This window comes from Thermobia domestica, chromosome 6 (genome assembly GCF_964235325.1).
Source record: "Thermobia domestica chromosome 6, izTheDome1.hap1.1, whole genome shotgun sequence".
Lineage (NCBI taxonomy): Eukaryota > Metazoa > Arthropoda > Insecta > Zygentoma > Lepismatidae > Thermobia > Thermobia domestica.
The window spans coordinates 56,011,465-56,031,063 of NC_137459.1; positions in this window are offsets into that span (position 1 = coordinate 56,011,465).

The window sequence follows — 19,599 nt, forward strand, 5'->3', positions numbered from 1 at the left end:
TATCATACCAAGAATAATATCTTCTTTATACTGTATACTAACATAATGATTTCATTTACTTTTGAAATTGTTTTTCTCACTTTTGAAAACATTCTCAACAAAGTTATTTATATCTCGCATGCTAAAACATAAATGTTCTATTCATTATGGAGTAACCTTTTACAAATAAATAGAATTCTGTCTATTTTTTCAACTAAAGAATCCCTAGAATACTTACAAGCGACGCAAATGAGGAGCAATGTTGTGAATCCAATATAATTTATACATAGCGAAATTTTAAAAGAATGAAACAAATGTTCGCAACTAAATAATTTTGGAATATTGTTGACACGTTAATTTTCTGGCTGGAAAAAAAACAGAGAATTAAATACTTTAGTGACCTCAAATGTGGGAACTTTTACTGCATTTACCAAATTGGCAAAGATACTATACAGTAATCACATCAATAATAATAATAATAATAATAATAATAATAATAATAATAATAATAATAATAATAATAATAATAATAATAATAATAATAATAATAATAATAATTTTAAATTCGAGTTTTACGTCCTTCTTTAGAAGTCAGGTGAACAAAGACCTGGAACGACAGATGGACGTGAGATTCGAACCACATAAGATAGTACTGAAAATTCTATTTGGATATCTCAACTGAAAGTACAGAGATCTATCGCAATGCAAAACAATTTTTTATATTCTTATTTTAAAGCCCTACACTTACCCCAGCCAGCGTTTTTCTTAACGATTTAAGGCAGTCGCTTCTCTGTAAGATATTTTCGGTGGAATGTATTTTTTTATGTATCTATTTCTCATTTTTCTTTATTGTTCCAGAATAGGTAGACGAGAACTTTTTGCTTAAAGAGATCGTGAAATTGATTCAACTAATCGTATTTACGCGTGTCTGTTAGGCCCACTTATTAAAATTCCATAAAACTAAGATTTAACAATACATATCTATCTCCCATTGGAAATATTTTGATTTTAATGTATACATACAGATATCGCTATATAACACCGTCAATATAATGGTACATCAAAATAAATTATAAAGAACAAAGACAGTGAAAAACGAGACACTTATTGTATTAATCATTATTCAATTATTTCGGAGGAGTTTTGTCAGTTGCATATCACGTTTACCGCATTGCTAAATTTTGTCTGTATATATTATAGTTATACAAAATTTGTTCAAGATAAAACTCTCCTTTATCGGTCAATTTGGTAGAAGATGTCGAAGTGAATAAGTACTTTGTACATGCTCATAATACACAAAATAATGCACGTAAATGTTTAATTACAATGTTTCTTCCTTTTCTTAATACTTATGTATTCTTACAGTTTTATCGCTAAATTTAATTATCGTATTCAGTTGCTTAGTACAATAGGACCGTCATCGGAAATTACAACATTTCTCGTGTTCTAAAGAATATATATATATATATATATATATATATATATATATAGAGAGAGAGAGAGAGAGAGAGAGAGAGAGAGAGAGAGATGGAGAGAGAGAGAAAGAACATTGTTTGTAAAGATCTCTGGTAACTGAAGAATGTATTATTCATTACTGTTTACTACGTAACTTGCATTTAAAGTTAGAATCAATTGGCAAAAAAATAACGTTTCGTCTAATTACATTAGCTGAAATAAAATAAATGCCCGTGTGGTTTCAGTAGTACCCGTTGCTCTTCTACTGCCGTTGGAACGAACCTTTCCAGCGATGCATGACCTTATACACACATTCACCACTGCAAACATTCGTTCCAAAAGCAGCTAATATCAGAGAAGCCTGAAAGTTGGTCGAACTTCCTTTTTGAGAATACTCATACATGCTCGTGGAATTGATGAATCTACTATGTTCAAATTTGTCAGATTAATTCCTCAGCAGTGTGCTTAAACACACATACCATATCAAGACTAATATCATCTTTATACTGTATACTAACATAATGATTTCATTTACTTTTGAAATTGTTTTTCTCACTTTTGAAAACATTCTCAACAAAGTTATTTATATCTTGCATGCTAAAACATAAATGTTCTATTTCGTTCTGGAGTAACCTCTTACACGTAAATAGAATTCTGTCTAATTTTTCAACTAAAAAACCCCTAGAATACTTACAAGCGATGCAAAAGAGGAGCAATGTTGTGAACCGAATATAATTTATATATAGGATAATTTTTAAAAAATGAAACAAATGTAAGCAACTAAATAATTTTGCAATATTCTTGAAACGTTAATTTTCAGGCTGGAAAATCAACAAAGAAACTAAAACCTGTAACGACAGATGGACGTGAGATTCGAACCACATAAGATAATACTGAAAATTCTATTTGGATATCTCAACTGAAAGTACATACAGAGATCTTATGGCCATGCAAAACAATTTTTTATATTGTTATTTTAAAGCCCTCCACTTACACCTGCCAGCGATTTTTTTTAACGATTTAAGGCAGTCGCTTCTCTTTAAGTTATTTTCAGTGGAACATATTTTTTTTGTTTTTGTGTATCTATTTCTCATTTTTCTTTATTGTTCCAGAATAGGTCGACGGAAGTTTTATATTTACATTTTTGTCCATTTGGTTTCTAAAGTCTAATCAGAGACGTGATTCTAATTTTTTGTTGAACTTAATTTTCGTTTTCACTATAGTTTATGTTTCTACACAGTTTTTTTTTAAACTGAAACGCACATAGATTAAGTTATGTTGGGATATATCTTTCCTACGTCGCATAGGTTAATCGTATGAGTACCAGAGAGCCGTTTTAGTATTACGAGACTTCCAAATTATCTTCTACTACGCTTTCTCCGTTTGTCAATATATGTCAGAGCAAAAATGGTAAGATATATAGTGATGCGATTTTTTTTAAAATCGGTTCCGATTCCCAAAGATATGTAACATCTCTATTGTTAACTCTCTTTTCAAAACAAAAGTTGTTCCAATTATTCTTTTCAGGTCACAGCGTTTATCGTCAGAGAACGAAAATGATAACAGAGAGCGAAAAGCAGTCTTTTGTAAAACAACATACCATCACAATCCACAATACTATGTTAGACGCGGAAATGGTTCGAATCTACTATTGTCTCTGGTTTTAACGACGGTTTCATCGTTTATCACCACTGAACGAAAACGGTAACAGAAATTTGTTTTTTTTTAAAAAAAAACGATTCATCGTTTTAAGACAACATATCGTGACTGTCCACAAGACCCCTGTTTAAATACTGACGTATGTTGAGCAAATAGCTATCGAGAAAGAGTCTGGTGGTTTTATCTTTACATTGTGAAATCATGGTACATTTTTAAACGATATTTACGCATCAATAATATTTTTTTTGATAGTGAAAAATTAAAATTGTAACATATCCCATGTAACATCAGCATACTACTTGGTTTACACAAAAAGGAGAATTTCAAAAATAAAAAAAATCTAGAAATTCTGATTCAGAAATGACAAATCTCAAACCTAAATTACTATATTTACTCATCATATCCTTTGTGGGTACATAATTAGCACACGTAACCCTGTTGTGGGAGATCCGGGTTCGATTTCTGGCGCGAGGTCATTTAGTTCGGATACCGAGTTCAGTAATTGGTCCACGTCTCGTATAAACTTTGTGCTTAAAGAGATCGTAAAATTGATTCAACTAATCGTATTTACTGGTGTCTGTTGGGTCCACTTATTAAAATACCGTAAAACTAAGGTTTCACAATATATATTTATCTCCCATTGGAAATATTAAGATTTTAATGTATAGATACAACTAACACTATATAATACTATCAATATAATGCTACAGCAAAATAAATTTTAAAGACCAAGGCCAATGAAAAACGAGACACTTATAGTATTAATCATTATCCAATTATTTCGGAAGAGTTTTGTCAGTTGCATACCACGTTTACCGCATTGCTAATTTTTGGGTATATTTATTATAAAGTTATAAAAAATTATTTCAAGATAAAACTCTCTTTTATCGGTCAATTTGGTAGAAGATGTCGAAGTGAACAAGTACTGTGTACGTGCTCATAATACACAAAATAAGGCACGTAAATCTTTAATTAGTATGTTCCTTACTTTTCTTAATACTTCTCTATTCTTACAGTTTTATCGCTAAATTTAATTGTCGTGTTCAGTTGCTTAGTACAATAGGATCGTCATCGAAAGATACGTAAAGATTTCTAGTAACTGACGAATGTATTATGCACTAACTTTTTACTACGTAAGTCTCTTTTAAAGTTAGAATGATTGTGACAGAAAAAATAATGCTAGTCTAATTACACTAGTTGAGTTAAAGTATATGGTGGCATTAAGATGTATATGTATATAACTTAAATTTCATTAGTTATGGAATTTGCCTCATCTACCTCTTGAAATTATTAGGTCTGCAACCAAATACTTGGTCATACATCAATAAGTAAGTTTGTCCAGTTTTAAAAATATTACAAATAACAATAGTAAAATTCTAACCCTTCGAAACAATAGTTCTTTTTTATAGTCAATAGTACTACATGGGCTTTTACTTAAATGTTATGAAAGTACTCATCGAGATCCATCACGTTTCTGTACCGAATTTTTTCCCCAATAAATTGAGTACAAATTCATTGCTTTACATAAAAGAAGATGAAGAAATCAACTTGTTATGTCTTGACCTGTAATTTTCAAAACAACTTTTAAGCCGAATTTATCGAACCTTCAACATCAAATCTGTTTAGATAAGAATAGAGAAATCTGAAACTGAACAAATCTACATATGAGACATAGTGTTTCTAATATGAAAAATTGTAATTTCTTTTAATTCAATGAAAGTAAAAATACGTATTTAAGTATGTTGGAAGTTCTAGCGTATAAAAACGAATTGAATATATGCAACCCACTATACAGTTCTGTGAATTGGGTTGCATGGTACTTTGGTTTTCAATATTTGAAAAGTCCCTTTAGATTAGTTTTTCTTTCTCTTACTTTCTTTTTCCTTTTTCTTTTTTTTATATATAGTCCACATTCTTATTTATTCAGTAAGACAGGGCTGGTCAACGCGTCGACCGTGGTCTACTAGTTGACCGGCAGGTGATGAGAGGTAAATGAGGTAATTTGTGTGTTACTGTTTGCGTCGATTAATGTATACAAGTAGTGGGCAACGCAACAACCGCAGTCTTAATAGACTGGCAAGTAGTGAGAGTTATTGAATACAGGAAATACAGAGAACACTATATCTTATCTAGGTACATTAGTGTAAGGAAAACGCAAGACGTTGTAATACTTCAAGGAAAATTAATTGTACTTTTTTACCAGTTTAAACATATATGAAAAAGCATTTCACATTTAATGTATACATTAAATTATTGCGGGACACGAAATTCCAAGTCCGAAACTATTAGTCAGATCACAGAGTTTGGTAGGCAATTCATATTTGATAAGGAAAGTAAAGACTAAATTCCTATCGAAAAACCATGTCGCTAATGGAGACATCGTGACCGCACCCTATGCTCATTTTTAAATAGTATTAGTACTTAAGTCAAAGCCTTCAGCTCGCCCTGCACTATAGATTAAAATAGTACTTAATTAAAAGGTCTAATTTTAACATATCAATTTTTTTTGACGTTCTTCGTGACAACCCAAAACTGGATACTATTTTTAAAACTAATTATTGAAAGATTTCGTTACATACAACAAACATGCAGACAGCGATAGCTATTGGTGTCAGACATACAAGTGATAGCGCACATAAGACTATCTTCACCATAACACAATATTTGTTTTTCTAAGTTTTAAGCGACCTCAAAACCGATTTTGCTAATTATTATATTTTAGTTTATCGCTGGTTCTATATAAGATTTATCATACTCTGAAATAGGTCTTTGAAGTTAGATCATAAAACTCCTTACAGTGTTAGTACCGAGTGCATGTTCACGTATGATTCCGTAATACGTGGACCGATTTATATATATGCTAACGCGTAGACCGATTTATACGCGTATATGTATGGTCACACATCGTTGTAGGCTGACCCATTTTACAACATGTAAATAGCCTACTTTACTTTAGGTATCTAACTAAACTACCAGCGGTAACGAAAACTGGAACAATTAAATAAACTCAAATTAAAAATAAGAAAAATTAAAATTCAAGAATGCACTAAAGAACAGATTTTTTTCTTTAAAAAATAACTTACTTCAATGGAAGCACTAAAACGAAGAAAATATTATAACTAAATAATTCTATGGATTATAAAACCAGGAAGTTAAATGTCGCATTCACAAAAGCCCTCCATTTTCTTTTCTCCTTAGCCAACTGGATCCAGTTTCTACTTTGAATTCCTATTTCTGCATGATCCATTTTAATATTTTCCTCCCATCCGCGCTTAGGTCTTCCTAATGGTCATTTTCCGATTGAATTTCCAGTTAAATCTCCGAAAGCGTTCCCAGTTTTCGTCCATTCTGGCTACATGACTTGCCCATCTCAGCCTTTCAGTCTTGATGACCCTAGCAATGTTTGGTAAACGGTATAAATTAGGTAGGTCCTCGCTATAAAGCCTCCGCCATTCCCCATTCCCGTTTTTCTTGATTCCGAATATTTGTCTTAGTATCTTGTTCTCAAATACTTTGTCTGCGTTCTTCCCTCAGAGTAAGTGACCATGTTTCATAACCATACAAAACAACAGACATGATTATCATTTTAAATATTTTAAGCTTGAAAGTCCTCGACAGATTTCGCGACGACAAAAGATTTTGAATTGAATAATAACACGAATTGCCCGTTTTTAGTCGATATTCAATTTCTTCGTGAATATAGTTTTCGCCTGTTAATATTTATATTAGATATTTAAAAGTATTCGTTTTGCCGAAAGTATTATTTGATCTTTTATTATACCCATACATTACAGTATTATTATCCCCATGAACTTCAATTTCAATGTATTAAGCGCTAAAAAGCGAAAAATAATGTGTTTGAAACCTGAGAATAATTAGTTACCATTATCTATAATGACATTGAAATATGTGCAAAGCCAAATAAATTAAAGTCCAATATAAAATTACTTTGAATGTTAGTTTTACGAAACATTAATGTGTTCCGCTTGTCACGTACTTTATTTTTGCGGTTAATAGTAAAGGATTGGCATCAACTTTTAAGTGCTTTATTATTATTTTCTGCCTTTCAGCACTTTTATTACTTTCTACATTTTAATGCATTTGTTGAAGTCGGTTCATTTTTTAAAGTTTCACTTCTTTGAAGGAAACTACTTTAAATTATGAATCATTCATTTGTTTTGTGGCTTTTAAAACCATTATCGGTCTCGTAAAAAGCAACGGTAATATTTCTATAGTGCCGTTCTAGGAAGTTCTTTCACAATAAATATCTACATCTAGAATTACATGTAACAACATTTTAGAAAGACACATTTCTAAAAACTCTATTAACGGTTTGTGAAGAAATATTTGCTGCAATATTCACGTATATCTAGTAGTCAGCTCAGTTTTTTTACTAATTATTTTGTGTATGATGCTACATTTATTATGGAAGATTTGTGATGTTTCATAAAGCAAAAGTATCCCATACGCAATTTCTTAATATTTTGCACCATAACACTAGATCGGTCTTTCGTAACGGATGGTCCGCGAACTCACAGAAATCCGTAAAGCTGCATTATAATATTTACCAAAGAATATCAACTTCTTACATAATATTTGTAACATATGATTGTATGTTTCCTTTATTGCTTAGGAACAATACTTGGACCACGATGGCTTAGATAAAGCGCTCTCAACCCTGGTGTAAACATTTTGAGGAATAATTCCTTGTTATCGTGACCGCAATGGCACGTGAAACATAGGTTCTATACCAATCATAGAACTACTTTACCTCACCTGTGATAGATCGGAAGAATTCGGCACAATTCGTGAAGCCGCCTTCCGACCTCACATTTGAGAAAAAGTGAAGCAACAGAAGAGCACCCGTAATGTTGTCAAACTCAGAGAACATAACGAACAAGCGAAAAAAGCAGTTAAAGAACTATAATACGAACACTGACAATGATTCGAATTAAGCGGTAACAATAATAATACCAATAATATAAAACAACGACAACAAAAATGAACAAAACGCAACTTAAGGGCATTCCAACAACACTGCACCCTTAGAATATATTCTCCGTGTAGCTCGAGAGACGACACTAGTAAATTTTCATAGGTGGACGTTCACGATCGGGAAACACCCTCACATTCTATTGGGTGGTGGAATTGGTATATCTAGTCAACCTTCACGACTCCTCGCAATTACTGCAGTGGACTTGGTTTAGGTTATACGCGTACTAACATATATATCTTCATTCAAAGAGATAAAATCTATCATTCTGCGAAATGTTGTGATTTACTGTTATCCTCGGCAGCCCACATTTGCCCTCCTCTGAGTTTTGCAATCTAAATGTGCTTATTGACATGTCTGACAAACAATATCTCTCAATGAAGAACGGCATTAACTTATTAGTAGAGTTAGCTTTCTTGGACACATTTAGGGACTCTTTAAATATACCAAAATTTGTTAATCGACTTTTTTTGCATTTGGTATATAAACTTCCACGCAGATTGTGTCAACCGGCAGTATCTAAGGTTATTTCTCTAAGCTTTGTTTCATTTATCGTCATTGTACAAAGAGATAAAATGTCTGGAATTTAATGTTAAGTTTGTCTAGGTATGCTTTAACGCGGGAAAGCCCGGTGTCCCCTACAGGGGACAGCAGTTTAAACGTCTCCTATTTTTCACCTGAAGGAAGTATTTTGGTTATGTTTGGAGTTTTGAATAGTATCTGGTCTGAAGATCACGTGGCACTACGTGCGATTTCAGATCCACCTAGCGGCAGAGATATGAAGTACAGAATTACGCATTCTGCGGCCTGAGTGGCTGTTTGCACACTTCACTGCATGAAAATGGCTGCCAAGAAAGGAAACAGGTAACTACATTTTTTAAACTCTTGATTTATTACCTTGAAACATTCATATTCACATATAAAATGTAAGGTTTGGTCACAAATGAATAAAAGTACTTATAATTTTGCAAAAATAAGAAGGTGTCCCCTACAGGGGACACTGGGCTCTGTACGTACATAATCTGTTTTTTGTATAATTTCCGATTTTGAGAACATAGTTTGAATATATTATGTCGTAGATATCTGACACTGTAAACAAAATAGATACGTGATACTTCGCTTATTATATACTAAATTTGATTTACGCCCAGTTTTCCTCAAAGGCGAAAAAGGCCTTCGAGAACGGTTATTGTCTACAGAGAGGTTTTCAAGATGAATTTATCTAACTACTACATAACAATGATAATGATTGGTGTAAGTAAAAAATTAAACAATTATAAAAATTGCATTATATTAAAGTTTACATAACCAAACCAAACCTAATCAAATCTCCCTAGCCCAATCTGTTTGATTACATTTTCTATGTGTAAGTAGGTTGTGCTTTGTGTGATAACGTGAAGCTAATTTTCTTTTCAGGCTCAAGCTCCATGAAATTGTAGAAATCCACTGAGATTTCACTATAAAGTGAGGTCTCTGCCACCCGAACAGGTTGTTTGATTGCTTTTGAACCCTATGAGGGAGCTCAATATAAGCAAGCTACCGTACCAAGAAGTCTAGGTCCAAGTGTTGTTTTGGATATGGAGTCTAGGTTACCGCAAGGCCCTGGAGCTTACAATTTTATTTTGATAAATTTTTCACAACATTGTCACTTATTGAAACTTTGTCAGCGCATGGAAATGGAGGCACTGGTACAGTACGAGAGAACCGTATCCAGAAATAACCGTTGCAAGAGACAGAGGCACTGAAGAAGGAGAAGAGAAGTTCTTTCTCCTTCGCAGCAAAAAGTGATATGGTTTTAGTGAAATAGTATGATGATAGTATTGTGAGTGTAGTGTCTAACTGTCATAGTATACTGCCGATTCAGAAAATAGAGAAGATTGTTGTTGTTGCTGGAAGGTGAACAAAAATCTCTGTGGATAGACCATCTCTTATTCAAAAATGCAATATATATATAGGGAAGTTGACAGATTCGATGAAAATGTACACTCAATGCGAACTGCTTTCCAAGAAAAACGGTGGTTCCCTCTCTTCACGTTTGTAGTGGATGCCATTCTCATAATGCATGGCTGATGCTAGAAGAACGCGGCCAAGGTTAAAAACTCACTTATTGTCAATTTCATAGACAGATTGTTCAAATTTACTGCGGTATTTATGTGGAACCAATTACGAAGAGTGTCACTTGTAGTGCACCATTAGATCAACGAGTTCCGAGTGGCGTTCGCCTCAACTCTGACCCTAAGGATCATGTACAACAGAAGTACGCACAAAAGAGGTGTGCTTTGTGCCACAAACACACAAGAATCATGTGCGAAAACTGTGAGATTGGGTTACATGTTCGTTGTTGGTATGACTTTTACAGCCAAAAGTAAACACTGAAGGTCCCTATTGTAATTCGCGTTCTGTTATGCTATTGTTTTACCTTGCTTTTGGGCAGCGTATTGAAATGCTATATAACCAGAATATCCGTATTTAATATTTTGCATTTTATATAGTTATCCTATGTATAAGTAATATTTATGTTCATTTATATTTTATTTACAATAAAACCTGTATCTTTTAAGTCAATAGTCGTTTCAATATATGCCCATTGTATTTCTAATGCCCAGTGTCCCCTACAGGGGACACCCCTATTTCTCCGCATTGTGTACACGTATGGAATTATTTTCCTGATAATCTCGATTTAGTGTCTATAATGGATGCAGAAAACAAGAAAATTATTCAATACCCACTTTGTAGTAAGTATGGGCTTTCCCGGGTTAAGAGTATATGGAAGAATATAAAGATATTGCAAAATTGAGACATTCTCAAATTAATGTATTTGTATTCTTATCTAATTATGTAAAATAAATTTCCTTCCTAATCCTGACTTTACTGTTCTTTGGAGACCACGCACGTTCATACAATACACTACTAATAGAGCTGAAAGTAATATTGTATTGACTAATAATATGTTTGCAGAAAAGATTACAGGAATGGTTGGGTATAGTTCCGTACAAGGCAACCACTAAATATAATCTTTGCAAATATGAAGTACTGTGAAACATGACACAAACTTTTGCCCTCGAATGAAAAATTTTCTGTTTGCGCCTATGTTGTTATCCTGTACTAGCTTTTGTATATGTGCATTCGTAAGTTTGTCTGGGTAACAGAAAACCTCAGGAATTAGTTGAGGAATCACCAACAATTTTCCAATCACAGTGCATAGGTTCTAAAAGATATAGATCGAAATCATCGATGGAGGTGGTTCAACCAACAAAAGTGGTAGAAATCAATCATTTCCGGTTTTAGTGTCGATCACTATGGAGCAAAAACGGTAACATATAGCAAGAAAAGGTGTTCTGAAATTGATTAAGCTTACTAAGAATGCATTTTATCACTATCTTTAGCTCTCTACTAAAAACGGAAATGATAGAAGTTCACTACAATTTTCGGTTTTAATATTGATTTGCATAGAGCAAAAATGATAAAACAGTAGAAAGCATTTTTGTTTGGATTTAGCAATTTTAAGTATTGGTACTATCTTCTCTCTTAATCCTTTCTCAAGCCGGAATTGGGAAAAATCAAGAACTTCCTGTTTAAGGTATATCTCTACAGAGGAAAAACGCCAATAGATAGTGAGAAACGGTTTTCAGCAATTAATTAATAGACTCAAGAATATATTATTAATATCCACTTCAATGTATTCACAAAAAACCGGAAGTCATAAAAATTAGCTACCATTTCTGGTTTTTAATATTTATTCAGCAATTATCACACTCTGCAAACAAACTGTTTCATGTTATGCACACGTGACACTGCTACTTTTTAGATAGGAATTCATTCATCAATTATTCGGTGTTAACACATTGACCTCCATATCAGCCATATGCGGCTCACACTAAACTGCTCTGTGAGGCCTCGTGAGACATATAAGGCGAACATTAAAACTGGCCATAGGGCCCCGTGAGTCATATATGGCTGACGCGATGACTTTTGTTTGGCACTTATCTGAGGCCCTACGAAAAGCATTGTTTTCTTTTTCAGACGACGCTTTGGGTCAACTGACTATACTGCATGTCGTTTTGCTTCACGAATTATACATCCATATTCACGGGAAATATATGAAAATGTTAACTTGCTGAAAACGAGAAAATGAAGCTTCTTTGCGTTTTTTTTTTTTTTCAGCTGTGGTACTTCGCATTTTAGAATTTAGCATATTGAAATAATACGTACCTAGAAAGTATCCAATATTCCAAGGTTTTTTAAACCGGATCTGGCTCCTGGCGGCAAAAAAAAAAAAAACGTGAGCCACAAATGGCTCACGGAGCCTCAGAGGAGCAAATTTACGTCTAGGCCGTGAGCCATATATGGCTCACATGAAAAACAAGGGAATTGACACTTTCTTATTAATAATACATTGTTGCATACTATTAATATACATATAACAATCGAGTAATTATCTGAATTTCCCGCTATTTTTATAACTAATCATAATTTGAGTGCGGATGATATCACCATGAATGAATACACAACAGAAGTAAGACAGAGCTCCTTTATACAATGAACAAACATAAAAGTGATTAGAATAAACAGTTGTTTCCGTGCATACAATCAACTGCTATTATTTCCACACGCATTTCTAGGAAGAATCTGCCATCTTACGCATTATGTTCTTAACCTTTGATCATTTAAAGACGTTTATTGTTCAACGAATGCAATAGGTTGAAGTTTAAATTAATGTCGGAAACAAACAGAAACGTGAAAAAGAAACATCTGTTGATATTGAAATTAACAATTTAGCTAGAGATCCAACTAGATGATCTGAAACAACGTCACAAACAATAACATGTTGTTTTTTTAAATTATTTTGTTAAGTTAATGGCAAGTGCTTTTTAATTTTTTTATTGTAACATATCATATGCATGGCGAAAAATAAGAGTAAGTGATTTTGAACATTAAAAGGAATATGCAAATCAAGATAAACACGATTATTAATTGTAGCTTGCACTGAAAGCTAGTCGATAACTACGCGATATGTCGGGCTTTCAAATCAGAAAGTAAACAACTTCTGAGTCTTAGTAAGCAAAGTTGTTTTACAGCACAGCAATCTTTTCTTCCCCTTATCATTTCTTTCCAAGTTTTTTTTTTTCATATCAAATTCGCGCAACAAAGTGCCTGATTCGCATTCCTTAGCTCAAACTTTAATACATATACAATATTTTAATTTCATGTATAAAATTTAGCGGATCAAACTAACATTATAATAATAGTGAAATTCCCACTATCATCACCTTAACAGTTGAAATTGAACAATGATTATGGAAAATGCCATAACCGATAAACAATAATTGTACCAATACAATTGCAAAACACAAAGAAGCTTCAAAGGAGTTAATGGGTTTCATTGCTTCTTTTAGTCTTAAATTTGGTCAACGTTCAAACAAGTGTTGTACCAAGTTTTCCGTCTATATTTTTACAGACACAAATTTTACCCAATTTCCATCCAATGATTTAATAAATTTTCCTCTTCGTATATATTGGAAAAGTTGAAAATTTCCGAACTGAGGATAATTGTCATAAAACAGAGTTATTACATTATTGATCAAACTTTTACACTACTAAATCCTATGACAGGAAATAACCTAGAAGACAAAACAAAATATTTAAGTACGTGTCTAGCGCTTACGTCATGTAGGTTAAACAATATGATGGTTAAAGCATGTGAAGAGTTATAAAATAATTAGTGAAATAAAAATGTGGTATGAAAGGGAATAGCCGAAAGAAACTGATGGGCACAATATTGTCCATCACAAAGGCATACTCGCATAATCTGGAATTGAACCAGGGACCCCTCATCCTAGAGATGAGCTTATCTACCAATGACCAACAATGCACATAACTTAAAGAACTATCAGGTCATAAATGTATTATGTATAGAATGAGTTATGATACCTCATGACTACATCGTTAACGTAAGCGTATTTGTCATGGGAGATCCGAATTCAAATACAGGCAGGAGAACACGTGGTTTGAGTTTCATATTAGGTTGTAGGTCCACATTTCATAGAGCCTCGCTGCTGTACGGAACGCTATATCCTAACTCAACCATCAACCAATAAAAAATAGTGCATTTTGTACAAACTACGTGCATGAGAAAGGCTCCCTACAAAGGTGAGTGGAAAAAATGGAACATGCTTTCATTCAGCAGTGAATTAATTAATGATGGTAATAATGAATAGAAAAGTAACATGTAGGTTGCGGTATGGGTTTATAAAATTGGTCTCTTGATGTTACTTTCCAGCAAGGAATCAATCTCAACATAAGCCTACTTCGGAATTCTGTATATTTCTATAATATAATGAAAATGAAATCTTTATGTTTAACGTCCCACTCGTATCTCCGTTAGCCTAAGGGAGACGATAATTAGGGCAAGTGAAGAATTGATGGAATGAGAATTGATGGAAGAATTGATGGAATGAGAGTGTGGGATGAAATGGAAGGACACCGAGATAAACCAGGGAAACGATGTTGTCCACCACAAGCTTACTCGGCCGGTGATCGAACAACGCCCGAGAGGTAAGCTCTGTACCACTGAGTCACCATACCCGCCCTCTCAGTATAATAAATTGCTTTTACAGTTATACAGGTTTATAAGAAACAAGTATTTATAATTCATGTTATTTCACTAGCAGGTTATAGCACACACAATAACGTTGTGAAATACGCTTCTTATATATTAGCATTCAGAAAACAAACCAATTATCTGCAAGAACATTTTCGAGAAACCTCAGAATACCCGAACACTTAATAAAATCACCATATATTCGTAGTTCAATTAATCTGTTGAACATAATTATTTTGTTATTACTTTACACGAACGATTATTTATTAGAATTCTCGTAATTATTCTTCAACTTTGTTATTACCCCATTTTTACTACTATGGAAATTTAAATATCTATATTTTATGCAGCAAAGTAATAACTTCCAGTTTCTATGTTGATTACGAGAAAAGTCAAATGTTACATGTTATAGCTTGACTGGTCAGAGCTTTGCGCAACTATCATTTAAAATATCAATCATATTTGCATCATCACACCAGTCAATGTTATAACTGAGGTAGCTAATCGAAACAAATTTAACATTCGGAATGAAATAAAATACATTGAATTTAATGTGGTAGGTTTATAATATTACTTACAAATGTGTTTCGTTCCCTATTGTGAAGCTACGATACATTTCCCAACCTATGTGAGGGGGCACGGTGGCTCAGTGGCAGAGCGTTTGTTTACCTCTGGTATGTGGGGTCTCTGGTTCGCTCTCTGGCCAAGTGAGTTTGTGGTGGACAACATCTTGTCCGTGGGTTTTCTCAAGATGTTCCCGTTTCCTCTTTCTTTCTCATTCCACCAATCGTTCTATCATCATTTATGTGTCTTAATCACCGTCTCCCTTAGCCTAAAGAGCATAATCGTCGGAAGTTAAACTGAAATATTCCATTTCATTTCATTTCCAATCTATGTGACTTCAATATTGAAATACCTGGAGGCTGAGCTGGTGCAATGGTAGAGCGCTCGCTTGTGGTGCATTAGATCCCTGGTTAGATTATCTTCAACAAAGTTAACTTTGTGTTGAAAAACATTGTGTGCCTGAATTTTTTTGTCTGATTCTTGTGTTTTCTCCCATTTTGTTCATTCCAACGTTGTATTAATTTCCATCATCAACGTCCCACTTAGCCTCTGTGCATAGTTATGAGACGTTAAGGTAAAAATTTAAATCCACTTCAATATTAAAACCGGAAGTAATAGTCTTATAACTTTGGGATGAAATAGATGGATAATGTCAGACATGGACTCTTTCATTAAAAGCCAATCCACGTGAAAAACCGTTTTTCATTATCTCTTACACTTATTCGAGAAGTAGTAGGTTTATAACTTCTGGATGCAATAGAACGATAATGTCAGACATGGACTTTTTCGTTGAAAGCCAATTTCACATGAAAAAACATTTTTCATTATATCTTACAGTTATTGTAATGTAAGAATCAATATTGAAACAGGAAGTTGTACAGTTTCACTCGATTATCAGATGAAGTAGAAAAATAGGACTGAGATGAAATCTATTCTTGGGATCAGGAATCCAAATAAAAAACTATTTGTTGTCCTCTGTTGCCGTAATTCACTCTAGAGAAATCAATCGTGGAATCGAACTACTAGATAATTTGTAACACCTTTGGTTGCAATAGTGTAATAGAGTCAGAAATGTAACCTATTCTTGCGGTTACTGAATTCATTTACAAATTGCTTCTCGTTATCTATCACCGTTTAATTAGGTTTAATCTACATAATATATGCAGATCTTCAAACTTACGGTCTCCAATTTTACTTATCTTCACCACATTGTCCCATCAGATGCAACATATACAGCCCATTCTCCAAGGTGCGAGACCGGTTGCATTAAAAAGAAAGAAATGAAGAATAACCTTAATCACATGTTATTTTATTCCGCATGCATTTCACCTTTTCCGACTTAAGTAGGGGCAAGGGTGTGGAGCTATAATTTTCCCTTCTGAAAGTATTTTTGTGAGACCATGCTCAGTTTACAGGTACCGGTACTGGTACTGGATAACAGTAGTGGAGTCAAACCTCTGTCTTTTCAGTTTAGATACAACCTAGGGGGATAAAAAAAATCTCCTTGCATTAGGTTGAGAGAAAAAGTCTCGGAAATACTTTTCTTAAATGCAATCCAGAATAGTGGTAATGATCCTATTTTAAACCGTAAGATTTAACTCATATAGCACCAGTGCTGAGCAGGCTCGTTAAATTCCAAATAAGTAAAATACTATTGTTTATTTATTTAATAAACTTTCAGATACATCCTACAAATATAATTTATACCGGAATAATAAACAACCGACATCGAAATAGTTAACCAAGGAGAGGAAATCGACAAGAAACTGTGTGTAGAGGTACTATCACTCGCCTAACAGAACTGAGGAAACCCATTGTAGAAACAGCTAGAAGGGCGGGCCACAGGACGCTAAAACCGACACCTCTCTATTACGAAGGAAGATTGTTAAACATTTTGTTTAACTCTCTCGAACAGAAAATGTATACCGATGAATTTTTGCTTAACCTTAATCAGTTTTCTACTTTACTAAATTTAAAGTTTCGCGACGCATCACGTAAGGCTACGAAACACAACAGTTGGGAAAGTATGTCTTAAGGTATTTTTGCATGGGTAGAGTTTTGTTTCTTTAAAGTTGTCCTTTTAATCACGAGGACCCGTTTCTGAAAAGGGGTCCTTTGCCCCCTTAACCTATTTTCCGAAAGAAACACAAAAATACGTGTCGGTTTATTTTTGGTCTAGTATATATGTGCCAAGTTTGAAGAAAATCGGATGAAGGGAAACCCTTGTGGAGCTATCTCATTAACACTTTCACTGCCTAGACTTGACGGGTTATTGCCCCAAAATTTTCAATGTGACTTTTTAACCTTGAGAGTGATCCTAGATGGCTGGTTTGGTTATTGGATCTTGGTATTGACCTAAGGTACCTATATACCAAATTTTATCCCCCTACCTGTTATAGGTAAAGAGTTATCTTGTTTACAGAGAAACGTATTTCACCCCATTTGCGAATTTGTATAGCTCGTACCTCGCCATATTAAAATGTTAGGTTTGTATGTTAGTTTCCAATCCTTTCGACAATGAGATCTCGAAAACTACAAGTGCTAAAAACGTGCCGTTTTTTATTCCTTGATTCCAAATTTTGTGTATATTGTCCAGTTCTCACTCAAATTTTCAAAAAAGAGTGTCGTTATGGTTCTATTTGACATTTTAGGGGCCGTTTTGAGCCCATAATGTTAACATTGCTGCAGGCCTAACAACGATGTTAGGCAACCAGTAGAGTAGTTAAGTATGGCAGGTTGACGGGCATTGGAGGCGCTTTGCTTAAGTCTTAATTGCAAAACCTATTGCATGCTGGCAACTTCAAATTCCTCAAGAGACGCAATGAGGCGTACACGGACAGGTATGGATTTATTAGAAAACAATCCACTTGATATCGTGTTACTTCTACAGATTTGCTAGAAACTTACTCCAACATCTATACATAGGAATTAATAACCTTTGCAAGCTTCCTATCCTTTACTTGGGTGAGTAAGGAGACATGCACAGTGGGAAGAAGATTCATGGTCATAACAGAACGACGTGCTGAGTAGACAGCGCAGATTCAGCTAGTCTATATATTAAAATGCTAGGTTTATATGTTTGTTTCAACCCTTTCGACAATGAGATCTCGAAAACCACAAGTGCTAAGAACGTGCCGTTTTCACTGACGAATTCCAAATTGTATGTAGATTATCCAGTTCTCATTCAAATTTTCAATAACCGTGTTGTTATTGTTCTATCCAACATTTTAGAGGCTGTTTTGATCCCTAAGATTAACATTGTTCCGAAACTACGGTGTTAGGCAACCAGTAGAGAAGATTCGTATGGTGGGTTGCCGGATATTGCAGGCGCTTTACATAAATTTGAATTGCATGCTGACAACTTCAAGGCCCTCAAGAGACGTAATGAGTCATAGTCGGACGGATATGAAGTTATTAGAAAAACAATATTTTCACTTGATATTCTCTTACTTCTACAAATTTGCTACAAACCCACTCCAACATCTATACATAGCAATTCACTTCCTTTGTGAGTCTCCTATCCTTTACTTGTGAGAGTAAAGAGACATGCACAGTGGAAAGTAGATTCATGGTCATAACAGGAGGATGCGTTGAGTAGACAGCGCAGATTCAGCTAGTCTATATACTAAAATGCTAGGTTTATATGTTTCTCACAGTCAAATAAACTCTTTATTTTATTTATATTAGACTAGCATCAAACACCAGCTTCACTGGGTTAAATTAATAAAGAATTAGTAAATTGTTCCGTTAGTGAGTAACCTTTTACTATTAATAAATCGCTCTTTGATATCGGTCATTTTCTATTATTTTATATATCCCCCTCCCTTCTCCATGTTGCGGAACACGGCATTGGAAGTGTTATTGTTCTTCTCAGCGACCCCGAAAACTATGAATTCAACACTGATATTGATCATTTCGATCATTTTATATATAGCCCCCTCTTCCAAGTTGCGGAACTGAATTTGGTTCTAAACGGCATCAGAAGTGTCATTGTTGGTCTCAACGACTCGGAAACTATGAATTCGATATTAATATCGGTCATTTTCGATCATTTTAAAATGTATCTCCTCTCTCACATCTTTAAGTTACAACGTCAAAGTGATATGACAAAAAAAATCTCACGTTTAACATTCATCTAGGTTGTAAATTTGATCGAGATCGGTCCGGTGGTTCAAGACTTATTAAGTTTTCTTTATTTTATATATCTCCTCTTAATACCCATTCCCCTAAGATCTACCACCAAAGTGAAATGAAAAAAAAACAAAAAAAAAAAACTTCAGGTCCGAAAATCATATATGTTAAAATTTGATCGAGATTGGTTCAAGAGTTGTTACTAAGTTTCATTTAT